Raw genomic sequence first — 19,581 nt, forward strand, 5'->3', positions numbered from 1 at the left:
TCCCACTGCTTGAGGGATGATGTCAACTCGTGTGTCTCTCTGAGGAGCCCTCTCAGAACACACGTGACTTCCATTTAATCTACTCTGGAAGCCCAAATACTTAGGGAGATTTCGATCAAAGAGCCTACTGTGCTGGCACACACTGATCCAATAAAGCTGCTACTGTGGGGCTTGTGCTCATTTCCCATGGAGCTTCACTGACCAGCTCCTCAAACAGTTGATCAAGCTAGAGAACATTTTATCCTTTTTCCTGTAATTCAACTTGTCACCTCTTCTTCTCCCACAGATTAGCTTCTTCAAAGAAGGATCCTTACATGGGGTTAAAAGACTTTAAAGTATTAATATTGATTAGACTTTCAAGGTTGCATTTTTATGAATCTACCTGATGCCTATATAATGTGCATGTAATTATGACAGCCTAAAGTTACAGGAGCCATCTTCAAGCTGTGCATGAGTTTATATTTATCTCTCCCTGAGTATGAGAAGCTGCCCATTATGGGTGATAATAGTTTTCACTGGTTATTTCTGGAAGCTACTGTCATAGAACTTGTTGTGGTTTGAGTGAGAAATGTCCCCGATAAGCTCCCATATTTGAACATTTTATCCACAACATGTGGTGCTCTTTAAAGAGGTTGCAAAACCTTTAGGAGGCATAGAATTGCTGGAGGGAGTATTCCACTGAAAATGGGCTCTAAGAATCTATAGACTCACCCAACTTCCTCTTCTCTCTCTGCCTCCTAACTGTTGAGGCAATGTGGCCAGCCAGCCTAACACTCCTGTTGCTATGCCATTTCCAAAGCTATTGAACCAATCCCTTTGAAATGGTGAACCAAGTTAAACCTTCTCTCTCAAGTAAGCTGTTTTTCTCATCATGCTTTTTGCTTGCTTGTTTGTCACGATGCTTTGTCACAGCAAACGGAATGAAACCATGACATTTTGCAAGTACACACATGAAATTAACACAAAACTAACCCTCAGAAGGAAAGATGACCAAGAATTAAGGCATATTTAAGATATTGAAATTTCATTTCCTTTCTCTCAAATGCATTAAAGATACTATTTAACAAAGGAAAAACAAATCATACAGGGTTACCTAAAATGTAGTGGCTCTTGCCAAGTAACATAATCTTTGTAATGAGAACATGTGAATACACAGTAGAGTCGGGAACCAGGACTTACAAGAGATAAATCCAAGTCCTAGTTCCCACTAAGAGCATCACCTTTCAGGGAGCCACAAACATCATAAAATATCTTGGGGTAACTCTAACAAAAGGAAGTGAAAAGTCTCTTTGACAAGAACTTTAAGGAATTGAAGAAAGAAATAGAAGAGGATACCAAAAATGGAAGGATCTCCCTTGGTCTTTGATTGGGAGCATCAACATAGTAAAAATGGCAATTCTACCAAAGGCAATTTATATATTCAATGCAATCCCCATCAAAATCCCATCAAAATTCTTGACAGATATTGAGAGGACATTAATCAAATTTATATGGACAAAGAAAAAACCCTGGATAGCCAAAATAATCTTATACAATAAAAAATGTCTGGAGGCATTACCATTCCTGACTTCAAACTCTATTACAGAGCTACAGTAGTAAAAACAGCATGGTATTGGCATAAAATCATAGAATTCGACCAATTGAATCATATAGAAGATACTGACTTTAACCCACAAACATCTGAACACCTCATTTTCAATGAAGTAGCTAAAAGTATACAATGGAAGAAAGATAGCATCTTCAACAAATGGTGCTGGCAGAACTGGATGTCAACCAGTAGAAGAATGAAAATAAACCCATATCTATCACCATGCACAAAAAACAAGTCCAAATGGATCAAAGACCTCAATATCAATCTGAACACACTGAACCTGAGAAGAGAAAGTGGGAAGTACCCTACAACATATGGGCACAGGAGATTGTTTCCTATGTATAACCCCAGCAACACAGATGATAAAGGCAACATTGAATAATTGGGACCTACTTAAACTGATAAGCTTCTGTAAATAAAGGACACTGTCACTAAGACAAAAAGGCAACCCACTGACTGGGAGAAGATCTTCACCAACCCTGCAACAGACAAAGGTCTGATCTCCAAAATATATAAAGAAATCAAAAAACTAGACTTTTAAATGCTAATTAACTCAATTAAAATATGTCGCACTGAACTAACAGAGAATTCTCAACAGAAGTTGTTTAATTGGCCAAAAGACACTTAAGGTCCTGCTCAACCTCATTAGTGGTTCAGGGAAATGCAAATCAAAACAATTTTGAGATATCATCTTACACCTATCAAAATGGCTAAAATCAAAGCACTAATGATAGCCTTTGCTGGAGAGGTTGTTGAGGAAGGGGTACCCTCATCAAATGCTAGTCAGAATGAAAACCTGTCCAACCACATTGGAAATCAGTGTGGCAGTTTCTCAGAAAATTTGGGATCAACCTAAATGAGGACCAAGCAATACCACACTGCGGAATATACCCAAGAGATTCCCTATCATATTACAAAATCATTTGTTCAACTATGTTCATAGCAGCATTATTTGTAATAGCCAGAATCTGGACACGACCTAGATGCCCTTCCGTGTAAGAATGGATGAAGAAAGTGTGGAATATATACACAGTAGTGCACTACTCGGTGGTAGAAAACAATGACTTCTTGAATTTTGCATGCAAATGGATGGAAATAGAAAACACTTTTCTGAGTGAGGTGTCTCAGACCTGAAAAGATGAAAATGGGATGTATTCAGTCATAATTGGTTTCTAGCTATAAACAAAGAACATTGCATCTATAATTTGTGATCCCAAAGAAGCTATATAAGAAGATGAACCCAAAGAAAAACATATGGTTATTCTGCTGGATATGAAAGATTGACGAGATTGTCAGGCAAAAATTTCGGATATGGAGGGTGGGGTGGGAGGAGAAAAGTAAGGAGAGGATGGGGGGAACTTGGGGAATTGGGATGTTTGGGATAAGTAATGATGGACATGGGAGCAGGGAAGCATATATCTTAATTAAGGTAGCCATCTGAGGGATTTTATTTAAAAAATGAACTTTGTAAATAGAAGCTTAAAATTCTCAAAAATTGGTCATTTCAGGTTAGGATGGTCTTTAAATTCAATGGCAAACCCCTATATCAAAAGAGTCACACAGGAAAACGGTGTGCTCACAAAATAATGAAGACAGTAAGAGAAGTGATACAAAATGACGAATATCAAAAGCCAAATTTCCTAGCCCATCTTGAGGAAGTAGGTTCCCCACCAACAAATTTATTCCAGATCGTGAGAATAAACATCAACCTCTTTCAAGTACTTGGTTCAATAATAAATTTTTATACCAGTTCTTGGAATTTTACATTGGACAAAGGGTTGGTTTGGGTAGTCCTTCTGTCTATGTTTGTTTTTATTGGTTAATGAATAATGTTATTTCAGCCAGTAGCTTAGCAGAATAGACCTAGGTGGTAAAAGTAAACAATGTTGGGAGAAAGGAGGTGGGGTCATTGAGAAGCCACCTAGACACCACCAGGGAAAAACACCTACTCTGGAGATGCAAAAATTTGTTGGTAAGACATGAACTAGTCGTGATACAGATAAATGCAAATGTGTTAGTTTAGAATGAGGGAGGAATCTAGAAATATGGTTAAGTTATTGGCCAAAGAGTATTGTGAATACTATAGGTTTTATGTGATTATTTCAAGTCAAGGTGGTCAGGAAACTAACTAATGAGTGGCCCCCACCAACAAATCAGCTTGTTGAACTGAAGACTGTTTTTTTTTTTTTTTTAAATCTGTTTGCTCACTTGATCTGGGCTTCATCTACGCATGTCTATTTGTCTGTGATGATTGCTCGGTTATATATTTACTGCCAATATATTGTTTGGAGGAAGGGGTCTATTGAATCTGCTCAGTTTAATGGACTCTCTATAATTAATTTGAGTTGGTTACTTTCTATCTTATGTAGTTTCCCTGCAGGATAGTGTTTACCAACCAAGACTACATGTTGGCATTAAAGATCTTTAAATGGGGAGGTTCAAGGGTCAGAGTCAGATAAGAAGTTGTAATTGTGGACTCAGACAAGAGAGAGAAAAGAGAAGGAAAGGGAGTATGAGATCACTACCCTATAGTCTTTCAAAATGGAGGAGGGGACCTGAGCTAAGAGGAAACAGCCATAGCTCTTTCCACAGTCAATATTCCTGTCTAGGCCACAATATCTCCAAGCAGCTAGCACAAGCATTGGTAGTTTCTCTTCTGAGAGTGGTAGCCAGAGTGTGCCACATATGACCATTTTCCCTGGAGATATCCTCAACGTAGACAGAAGGAGGCATGTCTCCCTAGAATCTCAACAACAATCTCACTGATGAAAAAAAAGTCTTATGAAGGACCCTTGGAGAAGCATTATAACTAACAGTCTTGGGAGATATTGCATTTTCTAAGATTTGATGATGTCAATCTACACAGGCACATCTACCTCTCTTCTGATCATATGAACAAGATGCCTGCTGGATTGGGAAGCATCTCATCTGGGATTGTATTACCAGGGCATTAAAATGTCCTCTTTGCTGGTCTTCTACCCCAGAGTGGTCTCTCTCTCAGGTACATTGGGATGAACCATTTGCAGAAATAACAGAAAAATAGGTAGAGCATCCAGAATGAGGTATAACATACATGGCCACAATTACATATGCAGCAACAAGGAAACAGATGAAGAATTCTGAACATCAATGAAAGTTGAGGACCTAATATCAAAGCTAAGTCAGGTAACATCATGGGGAGTTTCAGAGGTTCAGAGAGTAAATTCAGTTACATTCTGGAAGAAGCTAAGACTACAAAAGATGGCTTTCATAATCAGAAAGTAGAAAAATTGAGACTGCAAAAAGGAGGCAGTGAGGAGTCAAGGGTGGTCACTGAGCAATGAAGAACCCCAAGTCCCTATCCCAACATGATACTGATATCATCCTGGCAGCCAGATCTCAGGAGCTGAAATTACATTTGAATCCCACATGATGAATCTCTGCCTTGAGCATCTACCATGATGCATTTCTGTCTTGAGCATCTGAAGCAATATTTCTTTTCCTTAAGCATCTATAGCAATGCACCTCTGCCTTGAGCATCTGCTGTCATACCCCTCTAAAATGGTTATCTACAGAAATTAACATCTGCTTTAAAAAGCGATATACTACTGCGATAGACCTACCTTTGCATGTTTCTTTGGATGTACACTTTTATATAATTACATCCTAAATTTGATATCAAGACCTGAGCACAAACAGATTTCACAGTTCGCAGTTTCCCCATGCTGTGATAATTCCGCAGGCCTCTGGACACATCCACCAGGAGACTTGAGGGGAGGAAGCAAAGGCATTCACGTTTGAATGTCTCTCATCTCAATCTCCACAGCACTTCTTTTAATGTTATACCATTCCCTTTTGTGATCCAGAATATTTGCTCATAGCTCAATATTTCTTAACCAAGTGTCTTGTTCTTCAGCCATTGCACAGTCAGTAAGGTGTATTCCATACAGATGGAGACCATAAATTTGATCCCTTCGAACTTGTGCAAAAATCTCGGCATTAAAGATATCAACCCGTCACTCATTGCTGAGGAGACAGCCACACCTGGGTCTCTGAGACTCACTGTTTGGTCAAGAGGAATTGGTCAGCTCCATATTCAAAGAGATGATGTATCTTAATCATGACAGAGATTAATTAAGGAAGACTCCCAGGGTTAATTCTGGCCTTTGCATGCATGTATACACATCTCCATAAAAAGGTACACTCATATATTAAACAACTGTCTTTTGAATTTCTAAATATACACATTTCTGAGGTGAAATTTTGAGCTTAATTTTGACTGCTCTTTTGAGTTGTAGGAACAGCGGGCTGCTTTCTGCGACCAGGTTCCCGCACTGGCTAGCTTTACCCAAAATAATTACACAAAACTGTATTATTTTAAATAATACTTTGCCCATTAGGTCTAGCCTCTTAGTTGCTAATTCTCACATCTTGATTAACCCATTTCAAATAATCTGTGAAGCACCATGAGCTAATGAGAATCATAAGCTGCTTCTGTCTGGGGGGCGGGGAGATGGCGTCTGTTGACTAGGCTTCTTTCTCTCAGCATTCTGTTGTTTACTCTGCATGTCTAACCTTCTGTCCTATCAAAAGGGCCAAGGCAGTTTCTATATTAACCAATAGATATTTGACCCTTGTCCATCACTTTGGCCTTCCTCATACAATGACATTAGAAAAAATCTTTCTGTAGGAACACTCTCCACTATCTCATTTGGCCTCTTGAATCCTCCCTCCTCTCTTCCTAAGACAAAAGGAAGCCAGTCTCAGACATGTTACACAGTCTAACAAAGAAAGGATGGAATCAAGATTAGAATTCATTACCAAAGTATAAAATCTTAACCAACGAACTCACTGCACGACCATACTGTTTTTTTCCACTGAGAATGAACTCACACTCTGAGGAGCTGAAAGGCAAGTTCACACTGCATCAACTCCACATTGGCCCTTGACAGATATGCAGAGCATTATGATGGACTCCTCCCTCACCATTGATACATTGACATCTTATTCCTTTGTATTTAACGGGCCAATTGGCCACCTACCTCACTCAATATTTCCTTCTGTGATTTGATTTCCAGAATCCTCCATTCCCTCACTTCAATTCTAATTCACACAATCTGCAAAACCCCTTGATGAGAGTAAGATATCAATATCATACTGGTATTTTCGGGTCTGATGGGTTTGTGGGGTCTTTTCCACACTCCTCCTAACATCACAGATTCCCTAGGTAACTGATTCTATGGAGCTCGGTGCATTCATCATATGTGTGCATGTCACACACCAATGTGCATCAATGTGTACATGTTTAGCCTGGGTGCGGGTGAGTCTGTTCATGAGTTTCATATCCCAAGTCCCACAGAAGATGATCAATGAAAAGGGAACAGTGTTTTACAGTTAAGGCAGGCCAATTGTTTAAATGAACTCACAGCAGTTGAATGGCATGCATAAGACCTGTGAGAGTGCAGGCAGGAGAAATATAGGCATGACAAAATAGGTGGCAGACAGAAGCCTGGCAAAAGTACGTAGGTAGCCTGAGGTCCAAATCATATCAGAAGAGCCACTGAGAGGAGACACTTTTCTTTAGGCAGGAGGATTCTAGACATTCAACATGCTGCAGTGGAGATAATATACCCAGGGATTTCCAGAAGCTATGAATTAATCATTAATCAAATGAAACCTAATTTTCTTTGCTTCTGAGTATACATTTGTGACCCTTCACAATCACTCTGTATCCTCTTAAGTCCCTACACCTCGATGTCACATCTTTCCATATGACATGCCTTATCCTCATGCATTATCCCTCTCTAAGATCGTACGTCTTTTTGGCCACTCTCCTCTGCTTCCTAAACAGCCATCATGTTCTATTCCACACATTGCATCTCCTTTTATGATTCCCTCTCCAAGGGGAAAAGACCATAAGTTCTGTTTTGTTTTGAGGCATGTCTTTCTGTGATGTCCCATCCACCAGACACTCCATCATTGACCAAACAACATAACATCTTCATGAATTTTAATTTTTAGGACAAAAAAATTATATTGGAAATGATACCAGGATTAATAGAAGACCTGAAGTATTTCTGAAAAAAAGAATTCCCCAAACAGAGTTTTAAGTCTGACCACCAAAATTTGTAAATTTCACTTTAACAGATCTTCATCAAATCATAGACATAGATATGGAAGTCATTATGAAACTTGATGAAATACATGGAAGGTTTGGTGGGAACTTGGTAAATAATTTTACTCATCTTTTGGGTTCCATCTTTTTCGTTGTGCTGTACACTTTTGATTGCCAAGGAATCCCTGCCTAATTCCAAATTCACCCCTATTGGAGGATACCCTGGCATAATGTGGAGGTTGCTTTCAATGTAGTCATCTAGATGGTGTTAAAAAGACACAACTGGATCTTTCTCATAGGTAAGGTAGAAACAGGTCTTCATGGTCTGCACCTCATCTGGGACAACCCCACTCCACTCCTCCATAGAGCCTGGCATGATGTGGAGGTTGCCTTCAAGGTAGTCAACCAGGAGGTGGTAAATGTACAAGACCGGATCTTTCTTGTAGGTAATATAGAACCAGGTCCTCATGATTGGCACCTCCTCTAGGACCATCCCCTTCCAGTCATCCTCAGAGCCATTTGTGCCCTCAAATGTATGTTTCACTGCTCTGCCAACTATGGTGTTTGAGAAATGTGTGTCTGTCTCCTGAGGAAATGGTACGTTGTTAGGCAGGAACTTAAGGTTTAAAATCCTTTCATCACTGTGAAGCTCCAATCCATAGACACAATCTATCCCATCATACTTCAACAAATAGAGAGAGGGATTTGTTGGCAGTTGATCTAGAATGATGGCTTTCCACTGGGTGACTGGTTCATTGGCTTCATCCAGCCTTTAGAAATTCTGCAGCCGACAATATTCTCCAGGGCCTCAAAAGGCCTACTCAGGTTTTGCTTCTGGAAAGATGACCCATTCCTCTTCTGGAGAGGTGGCATGCATCTCATACTAAGAGGCAACTTCATCATGGCTCCAGACTTACTGAGATAGGCCACTGACCTCTTGGTCCGCTGTCTCTTGGCTATCTTTCTGTGCTTGGGTTTCATAGCTGCCCGCTCTCTAGGTTGAAAGAAATCTTCTGTTTAATTCAGAAACAAAGTTGTGGCCTCAAACATGAGTGCCTGCAGGGATAAGAAGGGGAGGATGTGAGGTCAAGGCTCTTTTCGGGAAGAACTTTGGGGCAGGAGACAAATATAGTGCTCAACAGGTTTGCAGACCTAACTGTGACACCCACTTCAACCTGAAAGACTCATTATTCTGGGCAACAGCAGCCATTGAGAAATAATTAGTACCTTTTAAAACACCTATGGACAAAGAGGAGCTTTGCCATTTTAGTGGACTGATGAATTTGATATTGTTAGCAAAGATAAAGTGGGAAGAATAGCTGGCATTCACCATCCCCACAGCTATCAAATATAGGAGCTGGTAACAAGATAATTTTTGGACCTGCAGGACATTTGAAGGAAAACCTTTTTGTACTACAGAGGTCTTATTTGCTTTGTAAACATATTTGCCAAAAGAAAATGTCCTACCTCTCCAGATTCCATCTTCCGGAAATGTTCAGGTGCCAAAACCCTTTTGAATGGTTGTGGAGACCAGGAGCTGAACTGTCCTCCTCAGGCACTGTGAAAATAATAAACCCACCTTCATGGAAGACTAGTGCTTTGAGTGTAACAGAGTTGCTACCACGAACCAAGGCTTTGTGACATCACCAAGGCTCTACTTATGTCAGAAATCCCCTCACAAGCTTGTTACTTCCCTATTTACCCACAGAAACATCCAGCATTCAGCTCCTAAAAAGCTGTATACAGCCACCAGGAGACCCAAAATAAGCCCCCACTCATCTTCCTAATTACTCGAGTCACACTCTTGCCACACCAAGCAACTCAATCCTTGTATCTTATTTTTCTGAAAAAGTCTTTGGTGTCTGAGTCAACAACTTACATGAAAGTTTATTTTTTCTTAACTTCCATCTAACCATTGGTTATCATCAATTGATTTTTTCTTCCTTCATAAATAATAAATTTCAAATGTCCACTTCCTTTCCTCCTCCCACTAACTTCTCACTCAATCACCAAACCTCTCCACTCCAAATCCAGTCCAAATAGAGGGCAGGGTTCCTTGACCTGTGGGAAGCCCATGCCCCCCTCGATCCAGATTGAGGAAGGTATGCATCCACATATAATAGGATCACATAAAGCCTGTATGTGCAGTACCGACAAATCCCAGTGCCATTATCATTGGGTTCTCATTCTGCCCCAATTGTCAGCCACATTCAATGCTTCTACTTTGATCCCATGCTGTGTCAGTGCCAGCACAGCTGGTTTAGTTGAGCTCCCATTAGCTCAGACACAGTGTCTCAGTGGTTGGAGCAAGCCCTCATTATTCCTGAGAACTTTGCTCTTATTCTCTCCCTTCAGCTCTTCAACTGGAGCTTGGAAGCTCGGTGTATTTTTCTGATGTGGGTCCCTGTCTTTATCTCCATCCTTTTCTGTACAACAGTTCTATGGTGATATTCAAGATAGTCATCAGTCTGATTATGGGACCAAGCACCCATAGTGGTTGGGACATGGCACAGTACAGGCACACAGTGCAAATCTGCCCAGTGTCCAAGTTGGGGTCAACCCATGGCCATCTGGTAACCCCTCTAGAGATAAGCCTCTTACTAACCCCAGAATGGCACCCTAAGTTGAGATATCAACAGTGTGTGTGCATTAACGTGTGTGTGTGTTTTAAATCACGATAAAAATAGATGGATTATAATATTGAAATTTCTTCTTATCCTGAGAAGAATATTTGCTACAGAAACACTATCACAGTAGTACTGAGAGTGTAGGCTGTCTCAGCATGGAGAAGTAACTGGAGGAAACCCCGAGTAGTTCAGCTCAATGGCCCAGGAAAGATGGTCAAGGAAAGCCAATGAACTCAGGGATGGATGTTAAAACTCAGCCTAAATAACATTCCAAATCATTTAGGCGGAACATGAGACACTCGTGCAACACTCACAAGATTTCTAAAATACCTGGAACTAGAATCTAAGGGCAGGACAATGTTGTGGAGCTGAGAGTTCATGGCAAAAACTGACAGAATCTGGAAAAAGACATGTAAGCATAACTAGCAAACATCCATGGAAACCATGAATGGGAGAAAACCCTGAGAAGTCTGCACAAAAACATTCTTGATAATTCTGAGATATAAAGAGAAAGTGGAGATCTTAAATATGTCACTGTCACATGGTGATGATTAACCCACTCCATCGCAGTGTGACCCACTGATGTGTTTAAGATAACCTGTCAATTTTGTCTATATATTTCCAGGGAAATTCACATTGCTTGCACAGATTAACTAGCAGCATGATATACCACTCCATCAAAGGCAAAGCAAAGAAATCTTGGACATGTTTTGGAATACTGATGATGTTGTTGGGAGTGTTTTTGGGTTTTTCCTTAAAGGCAAATCATTGTTCACACAAATGCATGAAGCAGATCCTGTCTCTGCCATGTATCCTGAAGGACTGAAAAAATGAACTAAAATAGGTTTTTTTCACATACTGGTAAATTTTGCTACTGTGTCCAAATAGGTGTGTTGCATGAGCTCCTTCTGCTCCTTCAGGCTATAGCAACTGAGATAAAGGCCATTGGGGTGTGGTCTCTCTCTCTTTCAAAAAGGAGAAACAGCCTTCAGCTTGCTCTCTTGCATCCACCTCCACATCCAGCTCTTAGGCTCCTCTCCTGTACCTGCAGAGGCCTGTGTCTGGCATGGTAATCTGTAAGTTTTCCCCTTAAAAGAAATAACCATTTTATGAATCATAATTCTAAACTGCTGTGGGAGATTGTTTGTGACTTACACCTTCCAATGTGATGAGAGCAACCAGGGTGTGGAGGGGGTTCTCACTGTTCATGTTGTAGAAGCCATGGCAGCAGGAGTAGGAGCCTTCTCGTTCTCTGTTAAAAAATCAGTAAACATTGGGGACCAGTGAAAGGATGCCCTGAAACATCAAGGCTTGAGCTTTCAGACCGCAATTCCTCCAGCTAGGTTCTGGATCTCCACAACCTCCAAAACCTCCTGAGGACCAAGTTTTCAGAACCAGAAACCTGTGTGGGCCATATCACATACAATCGTAGTGAGTACACCAATCTTTTTTTGTATGTACATCCTTATCTCCCTCCAGAAACATTTGTATTTCAAATAAAGATAACTTGCTGCCTCATTGGGGTCCTGAAATTGCTCTAAGGTGGTGGTGGGGCATTCTTACATACCTTGCTGTGTTGTTATGACACCTTAAGGGGACAGCAATTGTTTCAGAAATCAAAGGCAGTTAGGTTGAAACCTGTGGTTAGCAGTGTGCTGGACACTTGAGTTGCCTATAGCTAATCTATGGAAGGATGGCTTTCCTAAGAAGGGTGGCAGCACACGTGGAGGCAGGTAGTCTTACCTTTTCAAATGACCCATTTTGTGCCCTTATATTAGGCTCCTCTATTCTCTTCATCTTGTTTTTTTTATCAGATTAGGACAAAAATTAAAACTCAATGTCCTGGCCGTGAACACTGAATGAGTTATCTATGTGAGATCACAATGACAGAGCTCATGGGAATCTGACTCATTGTAAAGGCTTGCCAGGCATCAATCTGTGGTGTGCCTAACTCTACTACACAAGTGTTGTCATGGTTGCTCCTCTGTTCCTCCCCATATGGTCTCCATCTACAGAGAAGTCAGAAAAATCCACCCCTGAAAGGGCAAGTTCTTGACAAATGAAAGTTAATAGAACAGAAGAGACATAGTAGATTTATCTGGGCAACATGTAGACAGAACACATGGGGAAATGGAAGAAAGGATTGAAGAAGATAGAGACATGGAAGAATGGATGAATTCAATCATTCATTGGATAAGTGAGTGAACCAATGAATGAGATGGCTAGTAGGATAAAATGTGCTGCATGCCCTCTGAAAGTCAATCCAAATTGAGGGTAGATAAGGTTATCCACTAAGGAGGAACCTTAGTCCATTTTGCCTTCTTTGTGCTCTAGACCCACCCAGGAGAGTGACGATGATGTTGAGGAGAAGAAGGGGCGAGGGTTTACCAGCATGCCCTGGTACAAGTTTTCACCCACATTGTAGCCAAATCACCTGACCTGGGATAGGTGATCTACATGCTGGACCCTGACTGGCAGTTTGACACCTACAACCTTACTAACCAAGTTTGTGAAGATGAAGGAACCAAAACTACCCTGTTAAAGATGTCAGGATACTTGCCTGATGGGAGTCAGGTATCAATATCATACTGGTATTCTAGGATCTGATGGGTTTGTGGGGTCTTTGCCACACTTCACCTAACATCACTGATTCCCTAGGTAACTGATTTTATGGAGCCCGGTGCATTCATCATCTGTGTGCATGTCACACACCAATGTGATTCAATATGTACATGTATAGCCTGGGTGCGGGTGAGTCTGTTCATGAGTTTTATAGCCCAAATCCGACCGATTATGATCAATGACAAGGGAACAGTGTTTTACAGTTAAGGCAGGCCAATTGTATAAATGAACTCACAGGGGTTCAATGGCATGCATAAGACCTGTGAGAGTGCAACAGAGAAAGGATCCAGGCATGACAAAATAGGTGGCAGACAGAAGCCTGGCAAAAGTAAGTAGGTAGCCTGAGGTCCAAACCATTGCAGAAGAGCCACTGAGAGGAGACACTTTTCTTTAGGGAGGAGGATCCTGGTCACTCAACATGCTGCTGTGAAGATAATATACCCAGGGACTACCAGATGCTATCAATTAAACCATTAATCAAATGAAACCTAATTTAGTTTGCTTCTGAGTATACATTTGTGACCTTTCATGATCACTCTGTATCCTCTTAAGTCCCAACACCTCGATGTCACATCTTTACATATGACATGCTTTTCCATCATGCATTATCCCGCTCTGAGATCCTACATCTTTTTGGCCACCCACCTCTCTTTCCTAAACAGCTATCCTGTCCTCTTCCACACACTTCATCTCCTTTCGTCATTCCCTCTCCAAGGAGAAAAGACCATAAGTCCTGTTTTGTTTTGAGGCATGTCTTTCTGTGATGTCCCATCCACCAGACACTCCATCATTGACCAAACAACATAACAGCTTCGCAAATTTTTATTTTTAGAGCAAAAAAAATTCCATTGGGAAAGATACCAGGATTAATAGAAGACCTGAGGTATTTCTGAAAAAAAGAATTCCCCAAACACCGTTTAAATTCTGACCCCCAAAATTTGTGAACTTTGCTTTAACAGATTTTCATCAAATGAAATACACGGAAGGTTTGGTGGGAACTTGGTAAATAATTTTACCTATCTTTTGGGTTCCATCTTTTTCGTTGTGCTGCACACTTTTGACTACCAAGGAATCCCTGCCTAATTCCAAATTCACCCCTATTGAGGACATCCTGGCATAATGTGGAGGTTGCTTTCATTGTAGTCATCTAGATGGTGTTAAAAGGACACAACTGGATCTTTCTCGTAGGTAATGTAGAAACAGGTCTTCATGGTCTGCACCTCATCTGGGACCACCCCATTCCACTCCTCCATAGAGCCTGGCATGATGTGGAGGTTGCCTTCAAGGTAGTCAACATGGAGGTGGTAAATGTGCAAGACCGGATCTTTCTTGTAGGTAATATAGAACCAGGTCCTCATGATTGACACCTCCTCTAGGACCATCCCCTTCCAGTCATCCTCAGAGCCATTTGTGCCCTCAAATGTATGTTTCACTGCTCTGCCAACTATGGTGTTTGAGAGATGAGTGTCTGTCTCCTGAGGAAATGGTACGTTGTTAGGCAGGAACTTAAGGTTTAAAATCCTTTCATCACTGTGAAGCTCCAATCCATAGACACAATCTATCCCATCATACTTCAACAAATAGAGAGAGGGATTTGTTGGCAGTTGATCTAGAATGATGGCTTTCCACTGGGTGACTGGTTCATTGGCTTCATCCAGCCTTTAGAAATTCTGCAGCCGACAATATTCTCCAGGGCCTCAAAAGGCCTACTCAGGTTTTGCTTCTGGAAAGATGACCCATTCCTCTTCTGGAGAGGTGGCATGCATCTCATACTAAGAGGTATCTTCATCAAGGCTCCAGACTTACTGAGATAGGCCACTGACCTCTTGGTCCGCTGTCTCTTGGCTATCTTTCTGTGCTTGGGTTTCATAGCTGCCCGCTCTCTAGGTTGAAAGAAATCTTCTGTTTAATTCAGAAACAAAGTTGTGGCCTCAAACATGAGTGCCTGCAGGGATAAGAAGGGGAGCCTGTGAGGTCAAGGCTCCTTTCGGGAAGAACTTTGGGGCAGTAGACAAATATAGTGCTCAACAGGTTTGCAGACCTAACTGTGTGACCCACTTCAAGCTGAAAGACTCATTATTCTGGGCAACAGCAGCCATTGAGAAATAATTAGTACCTTTTAAAACACCTATGGACAAAGAGGAGCTTTGCCATTTTAGTGGCCTGATGAATTTGATATTGTTAGCAAAGATAAAGTGGGAAGAATAGCTGGCATTCACCATTCCCACAGCTATCAAATATAGGAGCTGGTAACAACATAAATGCTGGACCCGCAGAACATTTGAAGGAAAACTTTTTTTGTACTACAATGGTCTTAGTTGCTTTGTAAACATATTTGCCAAAAGAAAATGTCCTACCTCTCCAAATTCTATCTTCCGGAAATGTTCAGGTGCCAAAAGCCTTTTGAATGGTTGTGGAGACCAGGAGCTGAACTGTCCTTCTCAGGCACTGTGAGGATAATGAACCTACCTTCATGGAAGACTAGTGCTTTGAGTGTAACAGAGTTGCTACCACGAACCAAGGCTTTGTGACATCACCAAGGCTCTACTTATGTCAGAAATCCCCTCAGAAGCTTGTTACTTCCCTATTTTCCCACAGAAACATCCAGCATTCAGCTCCTAAAAAGCTGTATACAGCCACCAGGAGACCCAAAATAAGCCCCCACTCATCTTCCTAATTACTCGAGTCACACTCTTGCCACACCAAGCAACTCAATCTTTGTATCTTATTTTTCTGAAAAAGCCTTTGGTGTCTGAGTCAACAACTCACATGAAAGTTTATTTTTTCTTAACTTCCATCTCACCATTGGTTATCATCAATTGATTTTTTCTTCCTTCATAAATAATAAATTTCAAATGTCCACTTCCTTTCCTCCTCCCACTAACTTCTCACTCAATCACCAAACCTCTCCACTCCAAATCCAGTCCAAATAGAGGGCAGGGTTCCTTGACCTGTGGGAAGCCCATGCCCCCCCGATCCAGATTGAGGAAGGTATGCATCCACATATAATAGGATCACATAAAGCCTGTATGTGCAGTACCGACAAATCCCAGTGCCATTATCATTGGGTTCTCATTCTGCCCCAATTGTCAGCCACATTCAATGCTTCCACTTTGATCGCATGCTGTGTCAGTGCCAGCACAGCTGGTTTTGTTGAGCTCCCATTAGCTCAGACACAGTGTCTCAGTGGTTGGAGCAAGCCCTCATTATTCCTGAGAACTTTGCTCTTATTCTCTCCTTTCAGCTCTTAAACTGGAGATTGGAATCTCAGTGTAGTTTTCTGATGTGGGTCCCTGTCTTTATCTCCATCCTTTTCTGTACAACAGTTCTATGGTGATATTCAAGATAGTCATCAGTCTGATTATGGGACTAAGCACCCATAGTGGTTGGGACATGGCACAGTACAGGCACACAGTGCAAATCTGCCCAGTGTCCAAGTTGGGGTCAACCCATGGCCTTCTGGTAACCCCTCTAGAGATAAGCCTCTTACTAACCCCAGAATGGCACCCTAAGTTGAGATATCAACAGTGTGTGTGCATTAACATGTGTGTGTGTTTCAAATCACGATAAAAACAGATGGATTATAATAATGAAATTTCTTCTTATCCTGAGAAGAATATTTGCTACAGAAACACTATCACAGTAGTACTGAGATTGTACGCTGTCTCAGCATGGAGAAGTAACTGGAGGAAACCCCGAGTAGTTCAGCTCAATGGCCCAGGAAAGATGGTCAAGGAAAGCCAATGAACTCAGGGATGGATGTTAAAACTCAGCCTAAATAACATTCCAAATCATTTAGGCGGAACATGAGACACTCGTGCAACACTCACAAGATTTCTAAAATACCTGGAACTAGAATCTAAGGGCAGGACAATGTTGTGGAGCTGAGAGTTCATGGCAAAAACTGACAGAATCTGGAAAAAGACATGTAAGCATAACTAGCAAACATCCATGGAAACCATGAATGGGAGAAAACCCTGAGAAGTCTGCACAAAACATTCTTGATAATTCTGAGATATAAAGAGAAAGTGGAGATCTTAAATATGTCACTGTCACATGGTGATGATTAACCCACTCCATCACAGTGACCCACTGATGTGTTTAAAATAACCTGTCAATTCTGTCTATATATTTACAGGGAAATTCACATTGCTTGCACAGATTAACTAGCAGAATGATTTAACACTCCATCAAAGGCAAAGCAAAGAAATCTTGGACATGTTTTTGAATGCTGATGATGTTGTTGGGAGTGTTTGTGGGTTTTTCCTTAAAGGCAAATCATTGTTCACACAAATGCATGAAGCAGATCCTGTCTCTGCCATGTATCGTGAAGAACTGAAACAATGAACTAAAATAGGTTTTTGTCACATACTGGTAAATTTTGCTGCTATGTCCAAATAGGTGTGTTGCAGGATGTTCTTTCTACTCCTTCGGGCTATAGCAACTGAGATAAAGGCCATTGAGGTGTGGTCTCTCTCTCTTTTAAAAAGGAGCAACTGCCTTCAGCTTGCTCTCTTGCATCCACCTCCACATCCAGCTATTAGGCTCCTCTCCTGATCCTGCAGAGGCTTGTGTCTGGCATGGCAATATGTAAGATTTTCCCCTTAAAAGAAATAACCATTTTATGAATCATAATTCTAAACTGCTGTGGGAGATTGTTTGTGACTTACACCTTCCAATGTGATGAGAGCAACCAGGGTGTGGAGGGGGTTCTCACTGTTCATGTTACAGAAGCCATGGCAGCAGGAGTAGGAGGCCTCTCGTTCTCTGTAAGGAAATCAGTAAACATTGGGGACCAGTGAAAGAATGTCCTGAAACATCAAGGCTTGAGCTTTCAGAACGCAAATCCTGCAGCTAGGTTCTGGGTCTCCACAACCTCCAAAAGCTCCTGAGGACCAAGTTTTCGAACCGGAAGCCTGTGTGGGCCATATCACATACAATCCTTTTTGTAATGTACATCCTTTTGGCATCCAGAAACATTTGTATTTCCAATAAAGATAACTTGCTGCCTCATTGGGGTCCTGAAATTGCTCTAAGGTGATGGTGGGGCATTCTTACATACCTTGCTGTGTTGTTATTACACCTTAAGGGGACAGCAATTGTTTCAGAAATCAAAGGCAGTTAGGTTGAAACCTGTGGTTAGCAGTGTGCTGGACACTTGGGTTGCCTATAGCTAATCTATGGAAGGATGGCTTTCCTAAGAAGGGTGGCAGCAAACGTGGAGGCAGGTAGTCTTACCTTTTCAAATGACCCATTTTGTGGCCTTACATCAGGCTCCTATATTCTCCTCATCTTGGTTTCTTTATCATATTAGGACGAAAATTAAAACTCAATGTCCTGGACATGAACACTGAATGATTTATCTATGTGAGATCACAATGACAGAGCTCATGGGAATCTGCCTCATTGTAAAGGCTTGCCAGGCATCAATCTGTGGTGTGCCTAACTCTACTACACAAGTGTTGTCATGGTTGCTCCTCTGTTCCTCCCCATATGGTCTCCATCTACAGAGAAGTCAGAAAAATCCACCCCTGAAAGGGCAAGTTCTTGACAAATGAAAGTTAATAGAACAAAAGAGACATAGTAGATTTATCTGCATAACCTGTAGACAGAATACATGGAGAAATGGAAGAAATAATTGAAGAAGATAGAGACATGGAAGAATGGATGAATTCAATCATTCATTGGATAAGTGAGTGAACCAATGAATGAGATGGCTAGTAGGATAAAATGTGCTGCATGCCCTCTGAAAGTCAGTCCAAATTGAGGGTAGATAAGGTTATCCACTAAGGAGGAACCTTAGTCCATTTTGCCTTCTTTGTGCTCTAGACCCACCCAGGAGAGTGACGATGATGTTGGGGAGAAGAAGGGGCGAGGGTTTACCAGCATGCCCTGGTACAAGTTTTCACCCACATTGTAGCCAAATCACCTGACCTGGGATAGGTGATCTACATGCTGGACCCTGACTGGCAGTTTGACACCTACAACCTTACTAACCAAGTTTTTGAAGATGAAGGAACCAAAACTGCCCTGTTAAAGATGTCAGGATACTTGCATGATGGGAGTCAGGCATCAATATCATACTGGTATTCTAGGATCTGATGGGTTTGTGGGGTCTTTGCCACACTTCACCTAACATCACTATTTCCCTAGGTAACTGATTTTATGGAGCTCGGTGCATTCATCATATGTGTGCATGTCACACACCAATGTGATTCAATATGTACATGTATAGCCTGGGTGCGGGTGAGTCTGTTCATGAGTTTTATAGCCCAAATCCGACCGATTATGATCAATGACAAGGGAACAGTGTTTTACAGTTAAGGCAGGCCAATTGTATAAATGAACTCACAGGGGTTCAATGGCATGCATAAGACCTGTGAGAGTGCAACACAGAAAGGATCCAGGCATGACAAAATAGGTGGCAGACAGAAGCCTTGCAAAAGTAAGTAGGTAGCCTGAGGTCCAAACCATTGCAGAAGAGCCACTGAGAGGAGACACTTTTCTTTAGGGAGGAGGATCCTGGTCACTCAACATGCTGCCGTGGAGATAATATACCCAGGGACTTCCAGATACTATCAATTAAACCAATAATCAAATGAAACCTAATTTTCTTTGCTTCTGAGTATACATTTGTGACCTTTCAT

This window comes from Chionomys nivalis, chromosome Y, assembly GCF_950005125.1.
Source record: "Chionomys nivalis chromosome Y, mChiNiv1.1, whole genome shotgun sequence".
Taxonomy (NCBI): domain Eukaryota; kingdom Metazoa; phylum Chordata; class Mammalia; order Rodentia; family Cricetidae; genus Chionomys; species Chionomys nivalis.